Source organism: Mesocricetus auratus, unplaced genomic scaffold, assembly GCF_017639785.1.
Source record: "Mesocricetus auratus isolate SY011 unplaced genomic scaffold, BCM_Maur_2.0 Super-Scaffold_100004, whole genome shotgun sequence".
Classification (NCBI taxonomy): domain Eukaryota; kingdom Metazoa; phylum Chordata; class Mammalia; order Rodentia; family Cricetidae; genus Mesocricetus; species Mesocricetus auratus.
The window spans coordinates 104571143-104592970 of record NW_024429189.1 but is presented as its reverse complement, the minus strand read 5'-3'; the positions used below and the strand labels follow the sequence as shown (position 1 = coordinate 104592970).

General features: G+C 37.6%; 1 long non-coding RNA gene across 4 annotated transcripts; it reads left to right on the top strand.

Moving 5' to 3' along the window:
• Positions 1-1508: 1508 nt before the first annotated feature.
• Positions 1509-21278, top strand: LOC110340637. Of its 4 annotated transcripts, none has more exons than XR_002382438.2 (5): positions 1509-1687; positions 10029-10103; positions 13081-13149; positions 17620-17885; positions 21158-21278. It is a non-coding gene; the product is annotated as an uncharacterized LOC110340637 (long non-coding RNA). The 4 variants fall into 4 exon arrangements; XR_002382436.2 differs by lacking the exon at positions 21158-21278 and adding an exon at positions 20593-21146; XR_005877442.1 differs by lacking the exon at positions 21158-21278 and having other exon boundaries at positions 17620-19124.
• Positions 21279-21828: the final 550 nt, after the last annotated feature.

Here is a 21828-nt window from a genome sequence, read left to right as displayed (position 1 = left end):
TGCCATACTGAGACTGTCTGATCTACTGAGATTTTGTTATACTAACATTTTCTTTTCACAGGTCCCCATGAGATTATCATCGTCCCATCTCAGCAGGAAGTAGTTTTGAGAATTCCACGCCCCCTCTCCCTACTATTGATATTATAAGATAGTACACCTGGTAGTGTTAGTTTTCAATTATTTTAGAGTTGGAATTGGAAGGAGGTGTTCATATTTGGGTGTTTCTTTCAGATAAGTTTAGGTTTAGATTGAAGTTTGATACATTTTGTTCATGGACACAAGTTAGTTGTCCTTTTTTAGACTAAAAGGGGAATTGTAGGAGGAAGTCTGATGCCGCCATTAAACATGTGACTTATTAGAGGCGCATACAGATGAGGTAATAAAGGGGCGGTTTACCACACCGCTAACCACACCCACTTTAGGCAGGACTAAAGACGTATACGGCTGGACGTAAAGACGTATACGTATGTAGGCGGAACTACGTCACTAGCCAGGCCCACTTTTGGGCATGGCTAGGGGCGTTACGGGGGAAGGCATAAAAGACAGCGCACAGGAAGTCTTGCTCTCTTTTCCTGGAGTTCGGCTTCCGGTCCGGCCGCTAGCTGAGAACTAGATCCTCTGGGTTTGGTATCTTGTGAGTAATTTTCTACATAAAATACTTAGCGTTACTGTCAGTAATTGTGTGTCGCGTATAGTTACAGCGTCTGTTGAAGCCAACAGTATGCCTCTAATTTTCTTCCATATGCTGTGTCTCTATGATACTAGTGTTCTTCATATGTGGCACAATTTTGGAAGGTGAGGCACATGTCTCCTGCATTTCTGTATTTCATCTCATTCAATAAAGTCTACTGGGTAAAGGAAAGCTTCTGAAACATTGATGAGGAATGAATATATTTCCAATATTCATGATATGTTTTCATTTTCTTGTAAACCAATACTGATTATATAGGCTAAGTAGAAATCAATGCTTTTTAAATATAGTATTTAATATACCAAACAGTCTTTATTTCTCAGGTGGGAAAGGAGAAACAAATTCTGGTGACAGAAAAATGAATTAAAAACACACAAATAGAAAAGGAAACTCCTCCACTCCATAACTATGAGCCATATTTTCCTTACAATTTCCTATATATATTAGGAAAGTGCTTAGCAGAGTGTCCTTAAGAAAGATAATTGCTTTCGGGTAAACTTCAGAGTGTATTCTTAATGTCTATATAATGGTTTATAATGAATAGCTAATGCCCTTGATAGAATACACTACAGTTTATTCCAAAATAAACTAAAATATAGATTAAAAAAGGAAACATGAGGCAAGGTATGCTGTACTTCTGCTTTCCATTTTTCATCCTTCTATTCCACAAGGAAGACTAGAATTTTAGAAATTGTTTGTAATATCAGCACACATTCTGTTCTTGAATATGAAAACAATCTGACCCACCATCGACCCAGTTTGTTAAATTTTGTTGGATATATCATGCATAGCATATGTGTTCTTCCACAGCATCATCTTGGCAGGAGAAAGAACTCTGTGTAAGCAGAGTTGGATGTTTTTCAAAACTGTCATCCCAAGTAGATTTACAGTCACTGAGAGACTCATCATTAAATTGATCCAGTGACCTTATATTTGGAGTATTCCCAAACTGGAGCTCTCAGCCTAAGGTAGACCAGCATCAAAGAGCAATTAAGGGTAAGTAACATGATTGGATTCTGACATGTGGGGTGAGAGTTCAGGAGAAAAGAGTTGAAATGCTGATGAACTGGTGTTAGGTAGTTTAGACCTCCCTGAAGAATGATTTCTTCTATGCAGAACAGTCGGAGAGTTCCTCAGTTGGATCAGCTGGCAGCCACATTAACACAGTTTGAGAGTACATAAACACCACCTGAGGATCTTGTTAAAATGCTGATTGTGTTGTACCAGGTCTGTGAGTTTTAACCATCCGCCCAAATGATGCCAGTGTTATTGGTCCTTAGAATACAAGCTGTTTTAAATAGCCAGGGCTCAAAACTGTGTTGTCTAATAGAGGGCTCAATGATGATCTTGAGTACTGAATTGAGATCACAAGGTAGGAAGAAACAGGAAATGCAATGTGTCAGAAGTCATCTTAAAAACAAATGTGGCGAGAACATGAGAACAAAATGAGACTAGTTAAGTAGGGCAATGATCCTACAGCAACAGTTACAAGAATGTCCTTGATGGACACAGAAATGCCAAAACAGAGTTATGATTTGTGATTCCTTGTTGTTTCTTCTCCAAATAAGCACCCTTATATCGTAAAACTACTGGTGATATTATTATCAGAAATGATGAGGAACCTGGATATCTCCTGGTAGTTCAATCTAACCTGACTACCTCCCATATTTTATTTCAGTATTGGCTATTAGTCTTGTGTAAAATTCCCAGACTAACAACTCAGTGGTACAGCATTTTCTGAAACCTGTTCCTGCTAACATTATACCCACCTGATATATTACTAAAACAAAATTTCTTCTTTCTAAACTTCATCCCTCTGTGATCCATGAATTTTATCCTTGGAATTTGTGAGACAAGCCAATGACTCACTGAAAGTTTTATGTGACCGTATCTGGTACCTAGATTCTCAAATTAAAGCCTACATGAGGAAAAGGGGCTTCCATCTAACAAAGTGGCATCCAGCTTTCCAGCTATCAAAGTGACTCAGCAGAGGTCCTTCAGTTCAAAAGGCCTGAATGAGCTTAAGAATAAGAACTCTGTGTTGGTTGTGTTTGTCATATTATAGGCCATGCATAATCTTCATGAGTGTGATTTTAGTAGATTTACTAAGTACAATGCCTGAACAAGAAAGTAGAGAATGAAAAGATTGAAGTTATTAAAGACTTACCTCAGAAAGAGTAGAAAAAATTATATGACAGGGTGGAGGGAAAGAGGGTTAAAAGAAGATTTTGCATTGGTGTATGTGTTTATATAGTGTCAAGAACGATTATGAAAAGGGAGAAGCTGAGGTACAGTATGGAGACAAATATCTGGCAGAATTCATTCCTTGAGGGGTCAAGTGATGATAAAGTCCAGTGCTAACTTTAATGTAGAGAATGGAAACAAGAGAGGCAGAGTATGTGAGAACCATTCAGAGTCATATGTGAACTGGATTCTATGAAAGACAGAGGCTCTCTTTGTTGCTATTTCCTCTCCAAAGAAGGTATTCGCAGAGAAAGATGAAGAGGCTGTGTATTACTGAGCTGATTAAAATGAGGAATTGCAAAATAGTTGTTTCATGACAAGAAAGAGAAGGAAGAGAAGGAGGAGGAAGTAGAAGTTAATTAGGCAATTACAAAACTCTCAGGTCTCACTGAGGTTGCACTTGAGGGGAGGTGTCATGAATATAAAATGGGATCACTCATCAGGTTTTCTTTCTTAGTGTACAACTATTTAAGAATGGGCACGGAGAAGTTAAATAGGACTTGGACTTTTGTTCATTAATTTTGATGCAAAAAGATACAATAGATAGTAATGGCACAAATGGCATTCTATTTTTCCCAATTTTCATTATTCACATAAATAGGACTACAACTCCTGACCCTTTGATACATAATTGCAACACCTGCCATTATTACTGCACCATTGACCTTGAACCCAGCTAAATGGTTTGCTTTGACCAATGGAATTGGAATAGCTGTTACATGAACAGGCTTTAACTATGCCTACATTTTTTGACTAATTCTATTTGTTTTCAACTAATACCAGTGAAAAGTCTGCTACTCTAGACAGCCACCTGTTCCACAGTAAAGGAAGATGATAGAGACATGAAGCAAGGCTGTGCTGCAGAGGTTCCCCAACATCCTACAGATGCACAACTCATAAACAGAGACTCTTGTCATCATACATAGAAACACTGGATCATGTTACACAATATTTCTTGAGAAATACACGATTTCTGATCTTGCCAGTGATAATATGAAGGTGTCACCACAATGAAGAATGGAATATTATCCAGATAAGGCAGGGAGTGAATTGTTGACAGAAGATAAAGTATCTGCACTTGAAGTCACATCAAAGAGTGGGCTATGTTATGGTATGAGAAGATGTGATCTCAACATATAGGAAGAAGTGGTTCAAGAACAGGATAAGTTAAGATTTTAAAGGGCTTAGGAAAATGCGATCTGAATTAACCTAGCTTCTGGTTCATCATTTATTTTTTATTTAAATTAGAAACAGGCTTGCTTCACATGTCAATTCCAGTTCCCTCTCCCTCCCCACATCCCTTGCTCCTGACCAACTACCCCTGAACCCACACCTCATACCCCCTCTGCTCCCCAGGGAGGGTGAGGCCCTCCATGTGGGATCTCCAAAGTCTGTCATATCATCCTGGGCAGAACCTAGGCCCTCTTCCATGTGTCCAGGCTGAGAGAGCATCCCTTCATGAGAAATGGACTCCATTCATACTTTTGTGATAAATACTGATCTACTACACAAGGCCCCATAGATTGCCGAGGCCTCCTCACTGACACCCACTTTCAGGGGGTCTGGATCAGTCCTATGTTGACCTCTCAGTCATAAGTCTGGGGTCCATAAGCTCCCTCTTGTTCATGTCAGCTGTTTCTGTGGGTTTCACAAATCAGGTCTTGACCTCTTTGCTCATCACACTTCCTCTCAGCAACTGGGTTCCAGGAGTTCAGTTCAGTGTTTAGCTGTGGGTGTCTGCCTCTTCTTCCATTGCCACTGGATGAAGGCTCTAGAATGGCATATTAGGTAGTCATCAATCTCATTGTGGAGGAAGGGCATTTAAGGTAGCCTCTCCACTATTGCTTAGATTACCAGTTGGTGACATCCTTGTAGATCTCTGGAAATGTCACTAGTGCCAAATCTCTCCTCAAACCTATAATGGCTCACTCTATTATGGTATCTCTCACCCCTCTCTCCTATATACTTTTCCCCATTCATGTTACCCCATGTCCTCCTCTCCCCACATCTCCCTATTTTTTTCTCCCAGCTCCCTCTCTCCTCCTCTGATGCTCCCAATCCGCTCAGGCTATCCTGTTCCAATACCCTTTTCCAGGGTACCATGTATATCTTTCTTAGGGTGCACCCTGTTTCCCAGACTCTCTGGTGGTGGGATTGTAAGTTGGCACTCCCCTGCTCCACGAATAAAATACATATATGAGTGAGAACATACCATGTTTCTCTTTCTGTGACTGGGTTACCTCACTCAGGGTGATTTCTTATAGTTCCATCCCTTTGGCTGCTAATTTCAAGATTTCATTGTTTTTGTCTTCATTGTGTAAATGTACTACATTTTCTCTATCCAGTCTTCAGTTGAGGGGAATCTAGGTTGCTTACAGGCTCTGACTATTACAAATAATGCTGCTATGAACATAGTGAAACATAAGTCCTTGTTATAATAATGTGCATCGTTTGGGTAAATGCCTAAGAGTGGAATTGCTGGGTCTTGTGGCAGACTGATTCCCATTTTCTTGAGGAACCACCATATTGATTTCCAAAGTGATTGTACAAGTTGGTATTTTTGATTTTAGCCATTCTGACAGGAGTAAGATATATCTCAGAGTTGTTTTGACTTGCATTTCCCTGATGGCTAAGGATGTTGAGCCATTTTAGACTACTCTATTGAGAATTCTCTATTCAGTTCTATATCCCCCTTTTTAATTGGATCATTTGGTGCTTTGGAGACTTGCTTCTTGAGTTCTTTATAAATTTTAGAAATCAGGCCTCTGTCAGATGTGTAGATGGTAAATATCTTTTCCTATTATAAGTTTTGTCTTGTTGACTGTGTCCATTGCCTTACAGAAGCTTTTCAGTTTCAGACGTTCCATATATTATTGTCGATCTCAGTGCTGTGCTACTGGTGTTTATGTTCAGGAAGCAGTCTCTTGTAGTAACTAATTCAAGGGTACTTCCAGTTTCTCTTCTAAGAGGTTCAGTATGGCTGGATTTATGTTGAGGTCTTTGATCCACTTGCACTTAAGTTTTGTGCATGGTGATAGATATAGATCTGTCTGCAGTCTTCTACATGCCAGCATCGATTTGTGCCAGCACCATTTGTTGAATATGCTTTCTTTTTTTCGTTGTGTGGTTTTAGTTTCTTTGTCAAAGATCAGGTGTTCAAAGGTGTGTGGGTTAATATCAGGGTCTTCAATTTGATTCCATCGGTCTACCCATCTATTTTGTGCCAATACCAAGCTGTTTTTGTGCCAATACCAAGCTGTTTTAATTACCATAGCTCTATAGCAGAGCTTGAAGTCAGGAATGGTAATTCCTCCAGAAGTTCCTTTATTGTACAGGATTGTTTTGGCTGCCCCGTGTTCTTTTGCTTTTCCCTCTAAAGTTGAATATTGTCCTTTCAAGGTCTGTGAAGGATTGTGCTGGTTTTTTATAGGGATTGCATTGAATCTGTAGCTTGCTTTTGGTAAGATTGCCATTTTTATGTTCATCCTATGTATCCAAGAGCATGGGAGATCTTTCCATTTTCTTGTATCTTCCTTAATTTCTTTTTTAATGATTCAAAGTTCTTGGCAAACAGGACTTTAACCTGTTTGGTTACAGTTACCCAGAGATATCTTATGTAAAGGGGGATGTTTCTCTGATTTCTTTCTCAGCACATTTTTTTTGTATATATAGAAGGTTTACTGATTTTTTTTCAGTTAATCTTGTATCCTGCCACTTTGTTGAAGGTGTTTATCAGCTGTAGGTGTTCCCTGGTAGAATTCTTTGAGTTGCTTATATAGACTATCATATCATCTGCAAATAGTGAAAGTTTGACTTTTTCTTTTCTAAGTTTTATCCTCTTGTTCTCCTTTTGTTGCCTTATTGCTCTAGCAAGATCTCAAGTACAATATTGAAGAAATATGGAAAGAGTGGACAGACATGTCATGTTCCTGATTTTAGAGGAGTCCCGTTGAGTTTCTCTCCATTTAGTTTGATGCTGGCTGTCTGTTTGCTGTATATTGACTTTATTATGTTTAGCCATGTTCCTGTTATCCCTGATCACTCAAAGACCTGTATAAGTGGTGTTTAATTTTGTCAAAGTCTTTTTCAGCATTTAGTGAGATGATCATGTGGTTTTACTTTTTTAGATTGTTTGTATGGTGGATTGCATTGATGAATTTTCATGTGTTGAACCATCCCTGCATCCCTGGAATGAAGCCTACTTGATCATGGTGGATGATTTTTCTGGTCAGTATTTAATTGAGTATTCTTGCATCAATGTCCATGAGCGAGACTGGTCTGTAGTTCTCTTCCGTAGTTGTGTCTTTGTGTGGCTTGGGTACCAAGATTATTGAAGTCTCTTACAAAGAGTTTGGTAATGACCCTTCTGCTTCTTTTGTGTGGAATGCTTTGGGGTGAATTGGTATTAGTTGTTATTTGAATTTCTGGTAGAATTCTGAATGGATCATCTGTCCCTGAACTGTGCATTCTTCAATTGCCATGAGTTTGTGTGGTTTCTGCAATTTGTGTTGTTGTTGAATTATATTTTTGAGCCATGGTGGTCTGATAACATATAGCGGGTTATTTCATATTTTTTGTATTTGTTGAGGTTTTTCATTGCTAAGTATGTGGCTGATTTTAGAAAAGGTTCCATGTGGTGCTGAGAAAAAGGTATATTCTTTTGTGTTCGGATGAAATGGTCTATAGATGTCTATTAAATCCATTTGGGTCATAACTTATGTTAGTTCCTTTGTTTCTTTGGTAAGTTTCTGTCTGATTGTCCTTTCCAGTGGTGAGAGTGGGGTGTTGAAGTCTCCCACTATAAGTGCACAGGGTTTAATGTGTGATTTGAGTTTTATTAATGTTTTACGAATGTGGGCACCTTTGTATTTGGGGTATACATGTTCAGAATTGAGACTTCATCCTGATTGGATTTTTCCTGTGATGAATATAAAAAGGTCTTCTTCCTCTCTTTTGATTAATTTTAGTTTGAAGTCTAATTTGTTAGATATTAGGATAGGTACACCTGCTTGTTCCTATGTCCATTTGATTGGAAAATCTTTTCCAAACCCTTAACTCTGAAGTAATGTCTGTCTTTGAAGTTGAGGTGTGTTTCTTTTATTCGACAGAAGGATGGATTCTGTCTTCATATCCATTCTGTTAGCCTCTGTCTTTTATAGATGTGTGAAGACAGTTGATTTGAGGGATATTAATAATCATTGATTTTTAATTTTTGTTTGTTTTGGATTCATTTTTGTTGGTGGTTGTTTCTGTCTTTTGGTAAAGTGAGATTATCTATTGTCGGTGGTTTTGTGAGTTTAGTCAACTTCCTTGGGTTGGAGTTTTCCTTCCAGAATTTTCTGTCATGTTGGAATTGTGGACATGTATTTTGTAAATCTGGTTTTATCATGGAATAACTTGTTTCTCCATCTATAATTATTGAGAATTTTGCTGGGTATTGTAGTCTGAGCTGGAATCTGTGGTCTCTTAGTGTTTGTAGAACATCTATTCAGGACTTTCTTGCTTTCAGAGTTTACATGTAGATGTCATGTGTAATTCTGATATGTCTACCATTTCAGTTTTCAGGTCTTGACCTGTTTGAATTATTTCCTTCATCTGTTTAATTGTTTTTTCTTGGCTTTTCTTGCTTTCTTTAAGAGATTTGTTGATTTCTTGCATTTTTTGGTTTGCTTTTTCTTCTATTTCTTTAAGGGATTTTCTCATATACTCTTTGAGCATCTCTATCATTTCATGTGATTTTTTAAGGTCATTCTTTTCTGTTTCATCTGCATTGGGATGTTCAGGTCTTGTTTGTGTAGAGTCCATAGACTTCGGTGGTGTCACACTCCTTCTCCTGATTGTTATGGGTTTAAGGCTCTATCATTTCTTCTCTCTCTCTCTCTCTCTCTCTCTCTCTCTCTCTCTCTCTCTCTGAGGGTGGAGGGACAAGGCCAGAATCACAGCCAATGAAGCTGGCTGCTTTGTGTTGCCTCCAGGTCACTCTGTGGGGTTTGGGGCCTGGAAGGGTCTGGTGGCTGCAGGTCAGGGGACTCAAAGAGGGGGAGGTGGGCTACAAGAGCTCATATGACTCAATTCTCAACTGGAGGGTGGAGGAGCAAGAAAGGACCCTCATCACTTCTTATACTAGATGTTTCTTTTTGGTGGCTTAACTTGGTGGTGGTTTCAATTCCCAGGTCAATTTTCTTTTTCTTTGATACCAAAGTTCACTTCCTTTTGATCCCTGTACCTGGCAAAATGTGCCACATAGATCAGATGCTTAAAAAAATACATTGTTTGTATGAGCTAAGAATTTCCTAGGCAACCTAATTAAGTCCTCTTCCTAAGTCATAGATTCTCTACCTATGGGTCATAACCCTCTTGGCAAAATTCTATCTCCAAAAATATTTATATTACAATTCATAACAGTAGCAAAATTACATAAAAATAATTTAATGCTTGTGGGTTGTCACTATCAATAAGAAACTGTATTTAAGTGTTGCAGCATTAGGAAGAATCATTGTCCTAAGGCATGTTTTAAAGTCAACTGAGGCCTTCACTAGAAGCCCCAGGCTCTATTCTAGCTGATTTTAGTTAGAATCACTGATTGGAACTCCATATCAGCATTCTCAAGGTTTCCAGATGATTCTTGTGGGCCACTAAATTTACAAACCCCTCTGAAGGAAGGTTCTAAAAAGTGTTGCTTATGATATAACTGCATTCTATAATATGTGGTTTGGAAGGCAGGAAGTAGCAAGTGTTGCTATAGTAACCCTCATGTCACCATATTTGGAATATTAACTATGTCCCTTTACCTTTCTACACTAAAGACAAAGATGACATGTAACTTCCTTTTCTTCTGAGGGATTTTGCCACTTTCTTGTTTACAGTACATGACCCAGGGCCTGAAGCTTGGTTTCATTGGGTTTACATCCAGTTCTGCTTCTAAAAAGCTACATTGTAGACAAAGCAATAACTCCCAGGAATTGCATCTGAAAGCAGAATCGAATCTTCATAGTTTGCATTACCTCAAGTTGTATTCATCACATTGGAGGTGACAGCCATTTAGGCTAAACTTGAGAAGCATTTACAGCTTTGCTTTCTTACTTCTTACAAGGTACCTGGCAGCTGGTGACATTCATTAGGCGGTCTTAGCTGATATGTGCCGATCATAGAGGCCTGGAACAAAAAGGTAACAGAAGCCAAATTTTCCTTTTAGTACTCTTGGGTTCTCTTTCAAGGGGAGCTTGAAGATATTCTGTATTTGCAATATGTTAAAGGGATCTAAAAATGGGTAGTACAGAAAATACTCAAAACATCAAGGAGTTCTTTGCTATTTTTGATGTTTCTTAATTGTCTGGTCCTCTAGTATTGTTATAATATATCAAGTATCCATGAGCTATATGACACTATTTCTGGGGAGACTTGAACAGACATCTGATTGCTCATGCCAGATAGGAAACTGATGTCAGATCAAAGTAGGATTATCATCAAAGTCCATATTGATAAACTAATGAGTTTTATTGTGGTAACTTGCAAAAATATCAGTAAAGGACTCCATTCAGAAGTAGAAATAACCCAAGATAGCTGTCCCAACAGGAGTGACAGTTTATGGCAGGTGCAAACCTGCCATAAGTGTACTGTATATCCTACTGATAACTCAACAGGTTGGAGAATATGCTTACCAGGTAACTCAGTTGGTCTGAGTCTTTTCCAGGGAGCTAAGTTCATCTCTGCCTCTTCCTGACAGCTCTGATAGTCTTTGCTTCGTCTAAGCAGTCCAGCTGCTCTCATGTTTGAGGAGGGAGGAGCCTAGTGGAGGTGATCAGTTTTGGTGATTTCCTGGAGACTCTGAATTGCCTGACTTCTTATCTTAACAAACATCACTGCAGTATAGAATATTTAAACTTACTTTAGAGCATCCTATGAGTTTACCCACCTCTTTAATATCCTGTGTCTTAAGGAGCTTTATTTAAAGATGGGAGGGTTGAATTTTGGAAGAAATGGCTACAAATAAACACCCAACCACATTATTTTAAGCCAGAAGAGCTCCTCCCATGCAAAACTGATGGAATTCCCTCAAGCCTGTAATCTATGTATGCTTTGTGGTGAGCTGTAATTAAGTGAATTCAGTGGACATGTCACATTCCAGCTGGGGCTTTTGAGAAACTTCATTTACACATTTCCTCTCTTAGGTTTCCCAAGTTTCCTGTTGGAGGATAAGACTCATATGTCCAAGCACAGATTATTATAGTAGAGTCACCCATCCTAACCTCACACCTGTATGAGAGACTGGTCATGAGAGCAGACCTCAAACGAACCTGTAGATCAATCAAGACATATACAGTTGCTCAGTTGCTATCATAGACTCAGAATCAACCATCCTTACCACATTAACTCATAAAGTTTTGAATTTGTTGCCACATATCAGTATCTCCCTGATATTGTCCTCAGTTTTAATTTCTTCAAGAGAAGGGTTAGCAGGCTGATATCTGAGGCACTGTGCTTTATCTGAAGCTATGCCCAACAATTATCTGTGGCCGTCAATCTAGCCTGTTCATTTTTATGACAGACTGAATCTGAAATTATATGATCAGTCTGGATTCCTACTTCTATGCTTTTAAATTTCACAAGTTGTTCTGATCACAGCTTGAAGGAAAAGGCTTCTTTGGTAGTCTTCTTCTATCATCAGAACACATGATTCATCCATAGAAAGCCCTATTTTAGTGTTATAAACCATAAGAAAGGCCAAATAAAATCAGAATAATATTATGTCATCCTAAAAATGAAATGGCCCTGTAGTCAGAATTTTCCTAATAATCAGCAGTAGCTTCCCAAACGACTCACTTGGGGACTTAGTATACATTATAAGTGCTTTTTCAATAGCTCAGGCTTGTTACTAACTAGCTCTTACAATTTAACCCATTTCCATTAATCTATGTGCTTTCCTGAGGTTTCTGGTTTTTACCTCTATCCTATTTTGTGTGTCTAATTCATTCTCCATCTGGCTGGTGACTCCTCTGACTCTGCTCTTCCTCATCCTGTCATACTCAGTTTAGCTTTCCCAAATAAACTTATCCTTTTCAGTTACTGGCCAGTTAGCTGGTTTATTACACCAATCATAGTGACATATATTCACACAGTGTACAGAAAGATTATCCCATAGCAGAGCCCAGACTCTCTACTCTGTAGAAAGAGTATCCTTTGCCCTAGCATTTGTTTTCAGGAATCTATATTTCTCTATCTCTATGTTGGCTTGAACTTATTTATTTTTATTTTGTAAAGATTGGATATCCTTATATAACTAACAGAATTATTGCATGAATTTAAGAAATCATCTTAAAATGTATGGCAGAATGTTAACATGGACTTCAGCTGGCCTGAGCTGAGCAACCTCAGGGACTGAAGATGCCATCATTGATCCTGCATGCTTTCTCTTCTTGCCTTTCTTGCTGCTACAACTCACTGATCTTGTGATTGTATTCTCTGTTTCATTTTCTTCTTTTATTTTCAGACTGACTTCCTTTAATTTGTTCATTAGCCCACACAGACCTTTCAGAACTGGAAGCATTAGTACTGAAATTCACCTAACATTATGGCTGCATAAAGCTTTACATCTTTGTGGCCTAATTACAAATTACCTCTGGGAAGACCTCTATCATTACAGTTCAAATCACAGGTCCAAATCAGGTCAATCCAGCTGAGAGGGAGAGCTCTTTCCACATTCTGGAGGGATGCCCCTTCTGCAGCTAGCTGTCCAAGAACAGATGCATTAAACAGAAGGGTAAAATTGAGGGGAAGTTATTCACGATTGTAATAAATGACATTTATAGAATCATATATTTACATGGGTGCATCAGATAAACACATAGAAATGTTCCACATTCCTATTTTGAATATTTAATATTCGATCTTACCAAATCATAGCTCAGTTTTTAGCTTCATTGAGATAATTGAAAAGATTGTATATATGTGATGGCTTTAATAAGAATGGGTCATATATGTACATATATATGAATATTTAGCTCTCAGTCATCAGGGACCGGAATTATTGAGAAAGATTGGGAACTGTGGCCTTGTTGCCATAGGTGTGTCGTGCTGGAAGAAGTATGTCACTGGGGTGGCCTTTGAGGTTTCAAAGGGTCATAATAGATCTAATTCTCTTCCAGCTTACGGGTGAGGATGTATCTTTTGTCTGTTTCTCCAGCACCAAATGTGCCTGCCGCATTCTTCCTGAGGTGAGCAGCCTCCCTAATTAAATGATTCCCATTATAAGATGCCTTTGTCATGATGTCTCTTCATAACAATAGAACAATAACTAAGACAATATACAAAATGATGATTTCATATATTTTACACTGTAATTGTCACAGTCAGTTGGTCATCTCACTTTCATTTTGGAGTGAACATTTAAAATATATTCTGTTATCAAACTGAAATTTAAAATATTATTATATTTTTAACTGTAGTCATAATGTTATACTATAGACTTCTAGAATTCATATAAAGGATTCTAATGGTTTTTACCACCAACTACATGTTCACAATTTTGTGAACCAGAAGGAATGGATAAATGGATAAACATAGAATCTGCAAAATTGCATCATGAAAAAAGGACATTCTGAATATACTGATAATAAGGATATATAATAAGGAATTCAGTAATGAAATCTCTTGTTAAAGAAAAATTCAACATCTGATAGCATCAATGATAAATTCTTCTAAATATTACAGATACAAATTGAATAATATATTGTAATATTAGTATTGTATTGTAACCAAAAAGAGACAAAGGCACTTACAAGAAAATTGCAGACTATCATCTCTTAAGAGCACACAGACATAGAAATCCTCAGTAAAATACTAGTAAATCAAATTCAGAAGCACATAAAAAAGGATCATATACTATGAAAAATGATATCTTCCCCCAGGATTCAAGGATGGTTCAAATTACTCAAATAAATAAATAAATAAATAAATAAATAAATAAATAAATGTTGAACACATTAATGGAAAGAAAAGCTAACATTAAAAATAGTATCTTCTGGTTAAGTGAAAGAAAGTATTTGACAAAATTCAATGCTTTTTCATGATAAAAAACTTTCATAAAAGGCCAAAATCTTTTCATTAAGATTTAAAGTGCATTTATATTCCAACTCTCATCCCTCCTATTAAGCAAAGTTCTAGAAATCCTAAGCAGAAGAGCTAAGAAACAAAATGAGAGAAAAGCTTTTATATTAGAAAAGGAATAAGTTAAGTTTTCACTCTATGCAGATAGCTTATATATATGCACATATATAATATGAATGTAGTAAATGTCTAGAATAAAAGACATGCACACAAAATTATTTTATATTTATCTTCATTAAAAGCAAATTATCTGAAAATGAAATAAATTATATTGCCTACAGCATTAAAAAGAATAAAATAGTTAAGAATAATTTAACCAAGTAGGATGTAATTGATGAAATAACCCAAAGAATGCACATATAAATGGAAAGATACACTCAAAAGAATGGACTTATTTAACTGGTCATACTAACTAAAGCAACCTATAGAATCAGTGTAATTCCCATCAAAATTCCAAGAGAATTTGCCACAAAATTTAACAAAAATATTTTAAACTGTGTAGAGAACCTTACTAGACCCCAGAGAGCAAAGCAAAAGCCTTGAGAAAGAAGAATAAATCATAATTTAGTTTCTATTTTTAGCTATAGTACAGTAATTTTTAAATTGCAATAATTAGAACAATATAAAATAGACACAAATACCTATATCAAGAAAGTTAAAACCACTCATATATTATCAGTTTGCATAAGATATGAGATCTAAGAACACAGTGGAACAATTGTTGTTTCAATAAATACAAAGAAAACTAGTTACTTACATGTAGGAGAATGTCTTTGAACTTTAACCTCAGCCCCTCTCACTTTCTGTCATACAAATCAACACAAAATAGATTGAAGACTCAGATATAAATACTAGACACTGTTAAATTCTTGAAACAAAACACTGAGGAAAATGATCCTTGGCATTGGTCTTAACAATAACACCCAAAGATCAAACAATACAAGCAAAAATAAATGAGTGTGGACACATAAAAAAATCAAAGATTCATAACATCAATAAGAAAGGAAAGCCTGGGGAGCAGTAGAATATGTTTGCATGCTTGCATCTAAAGATAAGACTTTAAAATCTAAAGTAAATAAGAATTCCATACAACTCAGTAAAGGAAATAATTATACTAAAAACTAAACGAAGAACTAATACAGTCATTTTTCCCAATCAGATATGCAGGTCACCAAGAATTGCCCTGAGATATGCAAATCAAAGCCAAAAAGAAGTACCAGTTCCCACTTGCCAATATTGCTGCTTTCAAATGAACAAGTAAAAAGCATTGCTGTTGGGAATGTATGGAGAAAAGTTAAATGGAAATAACATTAGAAGTAATGTAATAGTGTGTAGTATCCTTAAAATATACAAACATTGTTTCATCTAATAATATAGTTATAGTTTCTGAGTATATAACTGAAGGAAAAAGATCATTTGAAAAAGGAGTCTGCAGTCCCAAGTTCACTGTCTCACTTAAAATTATGAAGACATGGTAACAATCTAAGTGTCCATTGACAAAGGAGTAACTTAGAGGGTGCCAGAAAGCGAAGAAAAATACTACATGCTCTCTTTCTCCATCTCCCTGTCTCTTGGTCTTCACCCTGCCTCTCCCCACCCTTCAGCCAAACCAAGAGAAGTGGAGCAGAATGGTGGTTGCAAGGGACTGGAAAGTAAGAAAAGGGGAAAACGTTCCTCAAAAAGTAGAAATCGAATCACTGTTAAACGTAATTGCTGGGCTGGAGAGATGGCTGAGATTAAGAGCACTGACTGCTCTTCCAGAGGTCCTGAGTTCAATTCCCAGCAACCACATGGTGGCTCACAACTATCCGTAATGAGACCTGTGCCTTCTTCTGACCTTCAGCATACAAGCAGACAGAACACTGTGTATATAATAAACAAAATCTTTAAAAAAACGTAATTGCTTGCATGTTTTGAGAACCCATATAATTCAGGTTTCTGTACAGAATAGCAACATTTGTCTTGAACATGCAGGTAGTCTTCATTTCTCAGATATAAGTCTAACAGCCGCTTTGCACATTTCAGACTTTAATATATACCTTCACTTTGCAGAAAATGTAAGGAGTCATCGAAGAAATGACTGAGAAACAAACACAAGCCCTAGAGGAATAATTTTATCATCAGTCTAGCTAACCTGTTTCATAGTTTTATACCCTTGAGCAAGGCATATGTGAGAAAAGAAAGGATTTGGCTGGTAAATTGTAAAGCAGAGAAGTAATTACTATTTTGCTACATTTGTTTAGAATGCCCTTGTAAGGAACTTGGATCTACGGCATCACTGACTATAGTCAAGCACTTACAATATAAGAAACCTTGTGTTTAAAATTAAAGAGAGCTTAATGATTTTTTTGTGCAGCTTGATAAAAGTTTTAGGAAATTACAATGGCCAGGCATGACCTCTGATACGTTGGAAGTTTTTATTTTAGTAGGAAGTGGATATTTTCCAGTTAGTGACATTGGAAATTGTCCATTATAAACCATGATAGAAAATCACAAACAATGATGGAAAATTACAAACAGTTTTGAGGTCATAATGTATAACCTGTTGTAGTAATAAGTGAATGATAGAATGTCAGAAGTGACACTGAATTGGTGACCTGATGGAACTGAACAACAGAAACTCTAGATGAGGCAGAGGAACCCACATATGCATTAGTCTCCTATGAGAGACTGATATAACACCAGAGAGTAAAAGGAGGTAAGCATAGCAGTGTGAGGGACAGAGGACTTGTAGCTAAAGGAACCTGGGAGAAAGGCAGTCCCAGCAATGGGCAGGGCCTTGTGCTCTGTATGCAGTACAGCTCCCTTTAGTATAAGAACAGGAAAGCACTGAAATAATTTAAACAAAAAAGCAGCAAGACCAGGTATTCTTTGTAAAAGAAGAAAATTCACTGTGCTATATTGAGAATGGTCTCCTCAGAGACAAGAAAGACATGGACAGAATAGTTAAGAGGCTTGCTTCTGGAAATATAGTCACAACAAAATGCTTGCTATACAAATATGAGAACATGAGTTTGGATCACAGTATCCACGTGAAAAGCTGCGTGTCACAGTAAGTGCCTATAATCCTAGTGCTGGTGAGTCTGAGACTGGAGGATTTCTGATGTTTGCTGGTCACCCAGTGTAGTAGAACCAGTGAGGTTCTGGTCAATGTGAGATCCTGTCACAAAAGGAACAAAGCATAAGGTGGAGCACTATTGAGGAAGAAGGCACCCAAACTCAACTTCTAGCCTACACACACACCCACACACAGCGAGAGAGAGAGAAAGAGAGAGAGACAGAGACAGAGACAGAGAGAGAGAGAGAGAGAGAGAGAGAGAGGTCTGTAGGGGCAAAACGGAGTGCCCTAGTTGTCCTAGTTGTAGTCGTAAAAGAAAATATGACAGCCTTGGAAAGTATTTCTAAGGTAGAGTTGGCAGAATTTATGATGAATTGGATAAGGAAAATAATATATTAGTTGTCACTATGACCCTGATCCTTCCCTCTGCTTAAATGAGCCCTGACTCCTGTTAATAGACACCCTCAAGAGTTTTGTTTACTATATAACTGATGTATCCTGTGTTTCTCCACTTGTCCAGGTACCAGGTCAATAGAAGCCAAAATTCCAGTTTGAGGTTTTGAAGCCTGGAACTAAGCTTTACTATTTCCTGTGGTTTTGTTTCTCTGTGAAAATATGCCCGAAGTGGCCTGCTGAACATGATGAATGCAGGAAGGAGAGTCGAGATGCTCAGGCATCCCAATGGAGCTTGATCTGGATCAATAGACCAACATTTGGCACATAGCCAAAAGAATAAGCCTAGCCAAAAGCCATACAGGCTTGCAGCAGATCCCTATCTGCCTCCTGGTGTGTGAGCAATGACTACTTTTGTATTATGCCACTGAGGTTTTGTGTGTGCAGCATTTTGGCAAAATATAAACTGAAAAATATATTTGTAACACAACCTTCTCTTATAGAGTGAATACTTTTGGCCCCCAATTTGTTTATTAGTGTCCCGTGCTCCAGTGAGATGATATTAAGGAGTTGGGGTTTTGAGAGATACTTATGTCAGGGGGATTGGGCTCCCAGGAATAGGATTAATGTCATTAGAGGAATAAGCTGGTGAAAAATGATGTTTTTAGTCACCATTTCAGGTAATAAAAAGTCAACACCATCTGCACACTTGTAAAATAACCCTTTTCAGAAACTGGATGCATTGGCATCCTGACTTTGGGCTTCCAAGTATTCTTGACTGTGAAAAATGAGTGTTTATAGTTTAAACTTCACGGTCTATGAAATATTGTAAGCAACTGAAACTGGCCAAGACTTCATCGGTAAAGAACTTCCATCATAGCAGAAGTCAATGTAGTATTCCAATGTAGTATTCTTAGGTATTAGGAAGTCAAAGAGTTAAGTTTTGATGGGAGATTTCACCTTTAAACCTCCCTATGACATTGTGAGAAAGTAATCAACATTACTCAATAGTTGGATTAATGGATGTGTCTGTCCTTATTTGTGGATGTTCCTAAGAAAGAAAATTCTAAAAGGGTAGGTTATGCTTTTGAATGTTTGTCGTCATTGTGGTTTGTGGGTTTTTTTTCAACCTAGCTTATCTCTGGTGACAAAAATGCTTCTTTTGTTCAAGCAGTTATCACTCTTTAAAGAATGCTTACAAGATCATATAACATAGCAATGCAGTTTTAAAAGATTAAGTTGGGAAAATCCTGTTCAGTGGAGAGCTTCTGGTTGGCTTGCTTGTCTAATGGTTATGTCCCACTTTTGGACTGTTTCAGAGAGTTACAAAGAGGAAGCCACCATTGATGGCAGGATCAAAATAGTCCCAACAGTGGCATTGCCATTTCAAAGTCACATCTCTTCAAAGGGGATGAAAGCAGAAACTGAACAAAAACTTCTTTCCTGGAGTTTAACCGTGCAAGGATGGCAGGGATGGATCAGGCCGCTTACAGGCAGTCCTGACCCCTGTTTATGGATGTTCTCAAGAGTGCTCACATTTAATTGCTGCTGCTAGGCAAGGGGTTCAGAATAAATGCCTCTGTCATGCAAGGGATTGCTATTCAGAGGAATAAAAATGCCTCCTTAACTTTCTTTCTTGAACTTTGACTGTTTGTTATTATTTTTAAATGTTTTCAAATATATTCTTTCTGCTAGTATTCAAAAGACTCACCATAGCTCCTTGGTTAACTTACTAATGTAGATCTGAGATGGGCCTGAGAGTCTCAATTAGTAGCAACCTCCCAGGAATTGAAGCTTCTAGTGATACATGCACCATGTGTTAAATGGCATTACCTTAAGGCAGGTACTCCTACTTACAAATCCAAAGAGAATCCTGAAAGTCTTCTTATATACAGCCTCTCTTCTCTTCTCCTCTCCTCTCCTCTCCTCTCCTCTCCTCTCCTCTCCTCTCCTCTCCTCTCCTCTCCTCTCCTCTCCTCTCCTCTCTTGTCTTCTCCTCCCCTCCCCTTCTTTCTTTTCTTTTTTCTCCTACTCATTCTCACTCCCTCTCAGACTCTCTCCTCTCTGCTCTATCTACTGATTATTTTAGTTATCTCATGTAAACTCATAACTGTAGATGAATTATGCTAGGTTAAATGATGCAGTTATTTCTAATAATATACGTACAAACGGTGATTTGGTAAGAGGCACAATTGCATGTCCTTCCTCCCCTGCATCTCATGCCTTGTGAAATTGCACTGTCAATCATTCTGAGACATTGAAGAAGTCCAACTCTAGAGAATATGAAGGTGTTGTTAGAATCCTTTCCATACCTGCATTTGACTGCTCAGGAGAAGGCAGCTTAACCCTGCACCACAAAAGAAAAGCCACGGGAGGAGAGACAAGGGCTTTGTCCTGGATGAATTCACATTTTCCACTGGCTGGCATCCAGCATATATGGGAGGCAGAACAGTGTTGTGCCCACTTGGCTGCAGACTTCCTTGGTGAGCATTAGCAGAGCTATGCATTTTCCCCAGTTTTCCCTATGACACTAATAGTCTGAGATGTGACAAAGAGTGCAGGTGGGAGGATGAAAAGTGATTTCTGGCTCCTGTTTTTCTCTCTTAATTTTCAATGTAATTATTGTGCATTTATAAACTAAAAGTGAGACTCTTACAGAAAATACAGACAAGTAAAAGAATGAAAGGAAAGAAGGTATGACCTCATTCTTTAGGGAAAAAGCTGTAATTTCTTTCTTTCTTGTGTTTTTAGGACAAAACAAAATTTCATGTTTTTTTTGTAAAATTAACATCCTGCTATACAGGGTAACTGCTTTCTTTTTAGTAATATGTTGGACGTTTTCTCCTATCATTAAATACTGCTAATGCCAAGGTTTTTAATGCCACAAAATTTTCATCTTTGTCCCTTATGATAATCTAAGTGTTAAAATCTGCGTCATGCCCCCACAACCCCATCATCATCATCATCATCATCTCTCTCTCTCTCTCTCTCTCTCTCTCACACACACACACACCCACACACACACATACACACACACACTACACATTCTGCACCTCTTTGCCTCTCTTTTCTAATCTCTTACATATTTTTCTGCTTACAGGAAAATGAGAAATAATAACAGAACAAGGACAAAGCTCAAATGTAAGGCATTTTAAAATGATGGAAACAAAGTTTGCCTGAGAGATGTGCATATTTGCTCAAGCCAATGTTTTAAAGGGGAACAGGAGAAAAAGTCTGGGGCTCTATCATGTGAGAAAGCAGAGGAAGCTCTAGGAAAACAAACTGCTTAGAGAGGAGGCATAGAGGTTATCTGCTGTGTTCAGTCTCCCATCCTGGAAAAGAGTCAGCAGAACCAACAGAAATAGACCGACAATGACTAGAAGCATCACGAATTCTAAAAAATAAATCTGAATACATATATGTGTTTAGTAAAATAAAAAAGTATGGGACGGTAAAAGGCAAATATGGATTGGCAAAATTATTTGAGTTAATAAAACAGCCAAATAGTAATCCAAGAAATGTAAAATAAATCTTTGTTATAGAACCAATGCTTTCAGTGATATATGATTTTAATTACATCATCAAAAGATGGAAAAGTAAGAATAACTGAATTTCATATGAATAGTGTATATTTCTTACCTCAATACATAATATGATTTTTTCAGCACATGATGCCTGTAAAATTACTGCTAGATTAATAAAGGACCCAGAGACTGATATTGGAGTTCAAGCTTCAAGCTGAAGATCAGAAAAGCAAAGCAGTTAGTCACCAGCTCTTATTCTACCTCAGAATGAAAGGTGATCCTGGCTCCACCAAACCTCAGACTGTAACCTCTCCTCAGAGTGGCTGGAGAATCCTGAGACTTCAGTGTCTTCCTGTCCACAATGTGTCTGGAGAATTAATACTTCCTATCCTCAATGTGGCTGGAGAATGAACGCTTGATATTGATTATTGAAGTTCCTGCTCCTGTTTTATACCACTCTAGTGCTGGCATTAAAGAAGTGTGATCCCAGGTGCTGAGATCATCTTTGTGTGAGTTGTTTCTCGTTAGGGCTTAATCAATCTGGTGCAGATCTGAGAGGTCTTGGACTCACGGAGATCCGAATACCTCTTAATCTGGAGTCCTAAGATTAAAGGTATGTACCAACACCTTCAAGCCTCTGGTTTCTTAGATTAAAGGTGTGTATCACCACTGCCTGATCTCTATGGCTTGAGGCTGACTTTGCTTTCTGAATCCTCACGCAAGCTTTAATAAATCATAAATAATATTTTACACATAAAATTATTGGAACATTTTATATTTTTTTGCAAAATTTTAAAATACAGAGTATATAG